Consider the following 9,168-nt stretch of genomic DNA (forward strand, 5'->3'; position numbering starts at 1 on the left):
GTGGGTTACAGCCTGGAATCTAATTGAGGGGTTCAGAGTGGCTTATATACAGAATAACAGATAGCCTGGAGTGAGTTACAGCCTGGAATCTAATTGAGAGGTTCAGAGTGGTTTATATACAGAATAACAGATATCCTGGAGTGAATTACAGCCTGGATCAAATTGACGCCTTCAGAGTGGTTAATATACAGAATAACAGATAGTCCAGAGTGCGTTACAGCCTGGAATCTAATTGAGGGGTTCAGAGTGGTTTACATATAGAATAACAGATAGCCCGGAGTGGGTTCCAGCCTGGAATCTAATTGAGGGGTTCAGAGTGGTTTATATACAGAATAACAGATATCCCGGAGTGAGTTACAGCCTGCAATCTAATGGAGAGGTTCAGAGTGGTTCATACACAGAATAACAGATATCCCGGAGTGAGTTACAGTCTGGAATCTAATTGAGGGGTTCAGAGTGGTTTATATACGGAATAATAGATATCGCGGAGTGAGTTACAGTCTGGAATCTAATTGAGGGGTCCAGGGTGGTTTATACACAGAATAACAAATATCCCGAAGTGGGTTACAGCCTGGAATCAAATTGAGGGGTTCAGAGTGGTTTATATACAGAATAACAGATATCCTGGAGTGAATTTCAGTCTGGATCTAATTGAGGCCTTCAGAGTGGTTAATATACAGAATAACAGATAGTCGAGAGTGAGTTACAGCCTAGAAACTAATTGCGGGGTTCAGAGTCGTTTATATACAGAATAACAGATATCCCGGAGTGAGTTACAGCCTGGAATCTAATTGAGGGGTTCAGAGTGGTTTATATACAGATTAACAGATATCCCGGAGTGAGGTACAGCCTGGAATCTAATTGACGGGTTCAGAGTGGTTTATACACAGAATAACAGATATCCCGGAGTGAGTTACTGCCTGGAATCTAATTGAGGGGGTCAGAGTGGTTTATATACAGAATAACAGATATCCTGGAGTGAGTTAGAGTCTGGATCTAATTGAGGCCTTCAGAGAGGTTAATATACAGAATAACAGATAATCCAGAGCGAGTTACAGCCTGGAATCTAATTGAGGGGTTCAGAGTGGTTTATATACAGAATAACACATAGCCCAGTCTGAGTTACGGCCTGGAATCTAATAGAGGGGTTTAGAGTGGTTTATATACAGAATAACAGATACCCTGAAGTGAGTTACAGCCTGGAATCTAATTGAGGGGTTCAGAGTGGTTTATATACAGAATAACAGATATCCCGGAGTGAGTTACAGCCTGGAATCTAATTGAAGCCTTCAGAGTGGTTAATATACAGAATAACAGATAGTCCAGAGTGAGTTACAGCCTGGAATGTAATTGAGGGTTTCAGAGTGGTTTATATATTGAATAACAGATAGCCTGGAGTGAGTTCCAGCCTGGAATCTAATTGAGGGGTTCAGAGTGGTTTATATACAGAATAACAGATAGCCCGGAGTGAGGTACAGCCTGGAATCTAATTGAGGGGTTCAGAGTGGTTGAAAATGTAGAATAATAGATATCCCGGAGTGAGTTACAGCCTGGAATGTAATTGCCGGGTACCGTGTGGTTTATACACAGAATAACAGATATCACGGAGTGAGTTACAGTCTGGAATCTAATTGAGGGGTTCAGAGTGGTTTATATACAGATCAACAGATATCCCGGAGTGAGTTACAGCCTGGAATCTAATTGAGGGGTTCAGGGTGGTTTAGAAACAGAATAACAGATATCCCGGAGTGAATTACAGCCTGGATCAAATTGACGCCTTCAGAGTGGTTAATATACAGAATAACAGATAGTCCAGAGTGCGTTACAGCCTGGAATCTAATTGAGGGGTTCAGAGTGGTTTACATATAGAATAACAGATAGCCCGGAGTGGGTTCCAGCCTGGAATCCAATTGAGGGGTTCAGAGTGGTTTATATACAGAATAACAGATAGCCCGGAGTGAGTTACAGCCTGCAATCTAATTGAGGGGTTCAGAGTGGTTTATACACAGAATAACAGATATCCCGGAGTGAGTTACAGTCTGGAATCTAATTGAGGGGTTCAGAGTGGTTTATATACGGAATAATAGATATCGCGGAGTGAGTTACAGTCTGGAATCTAATTGAGGGGTCCAGGGTGGTTTATACACAGAATAACAAATATCCCGAAGTGGGTTACAGCCTGGAATCAAATTGAGGGGTTCAGAGTGGCTTATATGCAGAATAACAGATAGCCTGGAGTGAGTTACAGCCTGGAATCTAATTGGGAGGTTCAGAGTGGTTTATATACAGAATAACAGATATCCTGGAGTGAATTTCAGTCTGGATCTAATTGAGGCCTTCAGAGTGGTTAATATACAGAATAACAGATAGTCGAGAGTGAGTTACAGCCTAGAAACTAATTGCGGGGTTCAGAGTCGTTTATATACAGAATAACAGATATCCCGGAGTGAGTTACAGCCTGGAATCTAATTGAGGGGTTCAGAGTGGTTTATATACAGATTAACAGATATCCCGGAGTGAGGTACAGCCTGGAATCTAATTGAGGGGTTCAGAGTGGTTTATATACAGAATAACAGATATCCTGGAGTGAGTTAGAGTCTGGATCTAATTGAGGCCTTCAGAGAGGTTAATATACAGAATAACAGATAATCCAGAGCGAGTTACAGCCTGGAATCTAATTGAGGGGTTCAGAGTGGTTTATATACAGAATAACACATAGCCCAGTCTGAGTTACGGCCTGGAATCTAATAGAGGGGTTTAGAGTGGTTTATATACAGAATAACAGATACCCTGAAGTGAGTTACAGCCTGGAATCTAATTGAGGGGTTCAGAGTGGTTTATATACAGAATAACAGATATCCCGGAGTGAGTTACAGCCTGGAATCTAATTGAAGCCTTCAGAGTGGTTAATATACAGAATAACAGATAGTCCAGAGTGAGTTACAGCCTGGAATGTAATTGAGGGTTTCAGAGTGGTTTATATATTGAATAACAGATAGCCTGGAGTGAGTTCCAGCCTGGAATCTAATTGAGGGGTTCAGAGTGGTTTATATACAGAATAACAGATAGCCCGGAGTGAGGTACAGCCTGGAATCTAATTGAGGGGTTCAGAGTGGTTTATATGTAGAATAATAGATATCCCGGAGTGAGTTACAGCCTGGAATGTAATTGCCGGGTACCGTGTGGTTTATACACAGAATAACAGATATCACGGAGTGAGTTACAGTCTGGAATCTAATTGAGGGGTTCAGAGTGGTTTATATACAGATCAACAGATATCCCGGAGTGAGTTACAGCCTGGAATCTAATTGAGGGGTTCAGAGTGGTTTATATACAGATTAACAGATATCCCGGAGTGAGTTACAGCCTGGAATCTAATTGAGGGGTTCAGAGTGGTTTATATACAGAATAACAGATAGCCTGGAGTGAGTTACAGTCTGGATCTAATTGAGGGGTTCAGAGTGGTTTATACACAGAATAACAGATAGCCTGGAGTGAGTTACAGTCTGGATCTAATTGAGGAGTCCAGGGTGGTTTATACACAGAATAACAAATATCCCGAAGTGGGTTACAGCCTGCTATCTAATTGAGGGGTTCAGAGTGGTTTATATACAGAATAACAGATAGCCTGGAGTGAGTTACAGCCTGGAATCTAATTGAGAGGTTCAGAGTGGTTTATATACAGAATAACAGATATCCTAGAGTGAATTTCAGTCTGGATCTAATTGAGGCCTTCAGAGTGGTTAATATACAGAATAACAGATAGTCGAGAGTGAGTTACAGCCTGGAATCTAATTGCGGGGTTCAGAGTGGTTTATATACAGAATAACAGATATCCCGGAGTGAGATCCAGCCTGGAATCTAATTGAGGGGTTCAGAGTGGTTTATATACAGATTAACAGATATCCCGGAGTGAGTTACAGCCTGGAATCTAATTGAGGGGTTCAGAGTTGTTTATACACAGAATAATAGATGTCCCGGAGTGAGTTACAGCCTGGAATCTAATTGAGGGGGTCAGAGTGGTTTATATACAGAATAACAGATATCCCGGAGTGAGTTACAGCCTGGAATCTAATTGAGGGGTTGAGAGTGGTTTATATACAGAATAACAGATATCCCGGAGTGAGTTACAGCCTGGAATCTAATTGAGGGGTTCAGAGTGGTTTATATACAGATTAACAGATATCCCGGAGTGAGTTACAGCCTGGAATCTAATTGAGGGGTTCAGAGTTGTTTATACACAGAATAATAGATGTCCCGGAGTGAGTTACAGCCTGGAATCTAATTGAGGGGGTCAGAGTGGTTTATATACAGAATAACAGATATCCCGGAGTGAGTTCCTGCCTGGAATCTAATTGAGGGGTTCAGAGTGGTTAATATACAGAATAACAGATAATCCAGAGCGAGTTACAGCCTGGAATCTAATTGAGGGGTCAGAGTGGTTTACATACAGAATAACACATAGCCCAGTCTGAGGTACGGCCTGGAATCTAATTGAGGGGTTCAGAGTGGTTTATATACAGAATAACACATAGCCCAGACTGAGTTACGGCCTGGAATCTAATAGAGGGGTTTAGAGTGGTTTATATACAGAATAACAGATAACCCAGGGTGTTTTACAGCCTGGAATCTAATTGAGGGGTTCAGAGTGGCTAATATACAAAATACCAGTAAGCCCAGACTGAGTTACAGCCTGGAATGTAATTGAGTGGTTCAGGGTGGTTTATATACAGAATAACAGATATCCCGGAGTGAGTTACAGTCTGGAATCGAATTGAGGGGTTCAGAGTTTTTTAGAAACAGAATAATAGATATCCCGGAGTGAGTTACAGCCTGGAATCTAATTGAGAGGTTGAGAGTGGTTTTTATACAGAATGACAGATATCCTGGAGTGAATTACAGTCTGGATCTAATTGAGGCCTTCAGAACGGTTAATATAAAGAATAACAGATAGTCCAGAGCGAGTTACAGCCTGGAATCTAATTGCGGGGTTCAGAGTGGTTTATATACAGAATAACAGACATCCCGGAGTGAGTTACAGCCTGGAATCTAATTGAGGGGTTCAGAGTGGTTTATATACAGATTATCAGATATCCCGGAGTGAGTTACAGCCTGGAATGTAATTGAGTGGTTCAGAGTGGTTTATATATTGAATAACAGATAGCCCGGAGTAAGTTCCAGCCTGGAATCTAATTGAGGGGTTCAGAGTGGTTTATATACAGAATAACAGATAGACCGGAGTGAGTTACAGCCTGGAATCTAATTGAGGGGTTCAGAGTGGTTTATACACAGAATAACAGATATCCCGGGGTGAGTTACAGCCTGGAATGTAATTGCGGGGTTCCGAGTGGTTTATACACAGAATAATACATATCCCGGAGTGAGTTACAGTCTGGAATCTAATTCAGGGTTTAAGAGTGGTTTATATACAGAATAATAGATGTTCCGGAGTGAGTTACAGCCTGGAATCTAATTGAGGGGTTCAGGGTGGTTTATATACAGATTAACAGATATCCCGGAGTGAGTTACAGCCTGGAATCTAATTGAGGGGTTCCGAGTGGTTTATATACAGAATAACAGATATCCCGGAGTGAGTTACAGTCTGGAATCTAATTGTGGGGTTCTGAGTTTTTTATATAAAGAATAATAGATATCCCGGAGTGAGTTACAGCCTGGAATCTAATTGAGAGGTTGAGAGTGGTTTATATACTGAATGACAGATATCCTGGAGTGAATTACAGTCTGGATCTAATTGAGGCCTTCAGAATGGTTAATATAAAGAATAACAGATAGTCCAGAGCGAGTTACAGCCTGGAATCTAATTGCGGGGTTCAGAGTGGTTTATATACGGAATAATAGATATCGCGGAGTGAGTTACAGTCTGGAATCTAATTGAGGGGTTCAGAGTGATTTATATGCAGAATAACAGATATCCCGAAGTGGGTTACAGCCTGGAATCAAATTGAGGGGTTCAGAGTGGCTATTATGCAGAATAACAGATAGCCTGGAGTGAGTTACAGCCTGGAATCTAATTGGGAGGTTCAGAGTGGTTTATATACAGAATAACAGATATCCTGGAGTGAATTTCAGTCTGGATCTAATTGAGGCCTTCAGAGTGGTTAATATACAGAATAACAGATAGTCGAGAGTGAGTTACAGCCTAGAAACTAATTGCGGGGTTCAGAGTCGTTTATGTACAGAATAACAGATATCCCGGAGTGAGTTACAGTCTGGAATCTAATTGAGGGGTTCAGGGTGATTTATATGCAGAATAACAGATATCCCGAAGTGGGTTACAGCCTGGAATCAAATTGAGGGGTTCAGAGTGGCTATTATGCAGAATAACAGATAGCCTGGAGTGAGTTACAGCCTGGAATCTAATTGAGAGGTTCAGAGTGGTTTATATACAGAATAACAGATATCCTGGAGTGAATTTCAGTCTGGATCTAATTGAGGCCTTCAGAGTGGTTAATATACAGAATAACAGATAGTCGAGAGTGAGTTACAGCCTAGAAACTAATTGCGGGGTTCAGAGTCGTTTATGTACAGAATAACAGATATCCCGGAGTGAGTTACAGCCTGGAATCTAATTGAGGGGTTCAGAGTGGTTTATATACAGATTAACAGATATCCCGGAGTGAGTTACAGCCTGGAATGTAATTGAGTGGTTCGTATATTGAATAACAGATAGCCCGGAGTGAGTTCCAGCCTGGAATCTAATTGAGGGGTTCAGAGTGGTTTATATACAGAATAACAGATAGCCCGGAGTGAGTTACAGCCTGGAATCTAATTGAGGGGTTCAGAGTGGTTTATACACAGAATAACAGATACCCCGGAGTGAGTTACAGCCTGGAATGTAATTGCGGGGTTCCGAGTGGTTGATACACAGAATAATACATATCCCGGAGTGAGTTACAGTCTGGAATCTAATTGAGGGTTTAAGAGTGGTTTATATACAGAATAATAGATGTCCCGGAGTGAGTTACAGCCTGGAATCTAATTGAGGGGTTCAGAGTGGGTTATATACAGAATAACAGATATCCCGGAGTGAGTTACAGCCTGGAATCTAATTCAGGGGTTCAGAGTGGTTTATATACAGAATAACAGATAGCCCGGAGTGAGTTACAGCCTGGAATCTAATTGAGGGGTTCAGAGTGGTTAATATACAGAATAACAGATAGTCGAGAGTGAGTTCCAGCCTGGAATTTAATTGAGGGGTTCAGAGTGGTTTATATACAGAATAACAGATAGCCCGGAGTGAGTTACAGCCTGGAATCTAATTGAGGGGTTCAGAGTGGTTTATACACAGAATAACAGATATCCCGGAGTGAGTTACAACCTGGAATGTAATTGCGGGGTTCCGAGTGGTTTATACACAGAATAATAGATATCCCGGAGTGAGTTACAGTCTGGAATCTAATTGAGGGGTTCAGAGTGGTTTATATACAGAATAATAGATGTCCCGGAGTGAGTTACAGCCTGGAATCTAATTGAGGGGTCCAGGGTGGTTTATACACAGAATAACAAATATCCCGAAGTGGGTTACAGCCTGGAATCTAATTGAGGGGTTCAGAGTGGCTAATATACAGAATAACAGATAGCCTGGAGTGAGTTACAGCCTGGAATCTAATTGCGAGATTCAGAGTGGTTTATATACAGAATAACAGATAGCCCGGAGTGAGTTACAGCCTGGAATCTAATTGAGGGGTTCAGAGTGGTTTATATACAGAATAACAGATATCCTGGAGTGAATTTCAGTCTGGATCTAATTGAGGCCTTCAGAGTGGTTAATATACAGAATAACAGATAGTCGAGAGTGAGTTACAGCCTAGAATCTAATTGCGGGGTTCAGAGTCATTTATATGCAGAATAACAGATATCCCGGAGTGAGTTACAGCCTGGAATCTAATTGAGGGGTTCAGAGTGGTTTATATACAGATTAACAGATATCCCGGATTGAGGTACAGCCTGGAATCTAATTGAGGGGTTCAGAGTGGTTTATACACAGAATAACAGATATCCCGGAGTGAGTTCCTGCCTGGAATCTAATTGAGGGGGTCAGAGTGGTTTATATACAGAATAACAGATAGCCCGGAGTGAGTTACAGTCTGGATCTAATTGTGGCCTTCAGAGAGGTTAATATACAGAATAACAGATAATCCAGAGCGAGTTACAGCCTGGAATCTAATTGAGGGGTTCAGAGTGGTTTATATACAGATCAACAGATATCCCGGAGTTACAGCCTGGAATGTAATTGAGGGGTTCAGAGTGGTTTATATACAGAATAACAGATAGCCCGGAGTGAGTTACAGCCTGGAATCTAATTGAGGGGTTCAGAGTGTTTTATACACACAATAACAGATATCCTGGAGTGAATTTCAGTCTGGATCTAATTGAGGCCTTCAGAGTGGTTAATATACAGAATAACAGATAGTCGAGAGTGAGTTCCAGCCTAGAATCTAATTGCGGGGTTCAGAGTCGTTTATATACAGAATAACAGATAGCCCGGAGTGAGTTACAGCCTGGAATCTAATTGAGGGGTTCAGAGTTGTTTATATACAGATTAACAGATATCCCGGAGTGAGTTACAGCCTGGAATCTAATTGAGGGGTTCAGAGTGGTTTATATTCAGAATAACAGATATCCCGGAGTGAGTTACTGCCTGGAATCTAATTGAGTGGTTCAGGGTGGTTTATACACAGAATAACAAATATCCCGAAGTGGGTTACAGCCTGGAATCTAATTGTGGGGTTCAGAGTGGCTTATATACAGAATAACAGATAGCCTGGAGTGAGTTACAGCCTGGAATCTAATTGAGAGGTTCAGAGTGGTTTATATGCAGAATAACAGATATCCTGGAGTGAATTTCAGTCTGGATCTAATTGAGGCCTTCAGAGTGGTTAATATACAGAATAACAGATAGTCGAGAGTGAGTTCCAGCCTAGAATCTAATTGTGGGGTTCAGAGTCGTTTATATACAGAATAACAGATATCCCGGAGTGAGTTACAGCCTGGAATCTAATTGGGGGGTTCAGAGTGGTTTATATACAGATTAAAAGATATCCCGGAGTGAGGTACAGCCTGGAATCTAATTGAGGGGTTGAGAGTGGTTTATATACAGAATAACAGATATCCCGGAGTGAGTTACTGCCGGGAATCTAATTGAGG

This window comes from Chiloscyllium punctatum, chromosome 30 (assembly GCF_047496795.1).
Source record: "Chiloscyllium punctatum isolate Juve2018m chromosome 30, sChiPun1.3, whole genome shotgun sequence".
Lineage (NCBI taxonomy): Eukaryota > Metazoa > Chordata > Chondrichthyes > Orectolobiformes > Hemiscylliidae > Chiloscyllium > Chiloscyllium punctatum.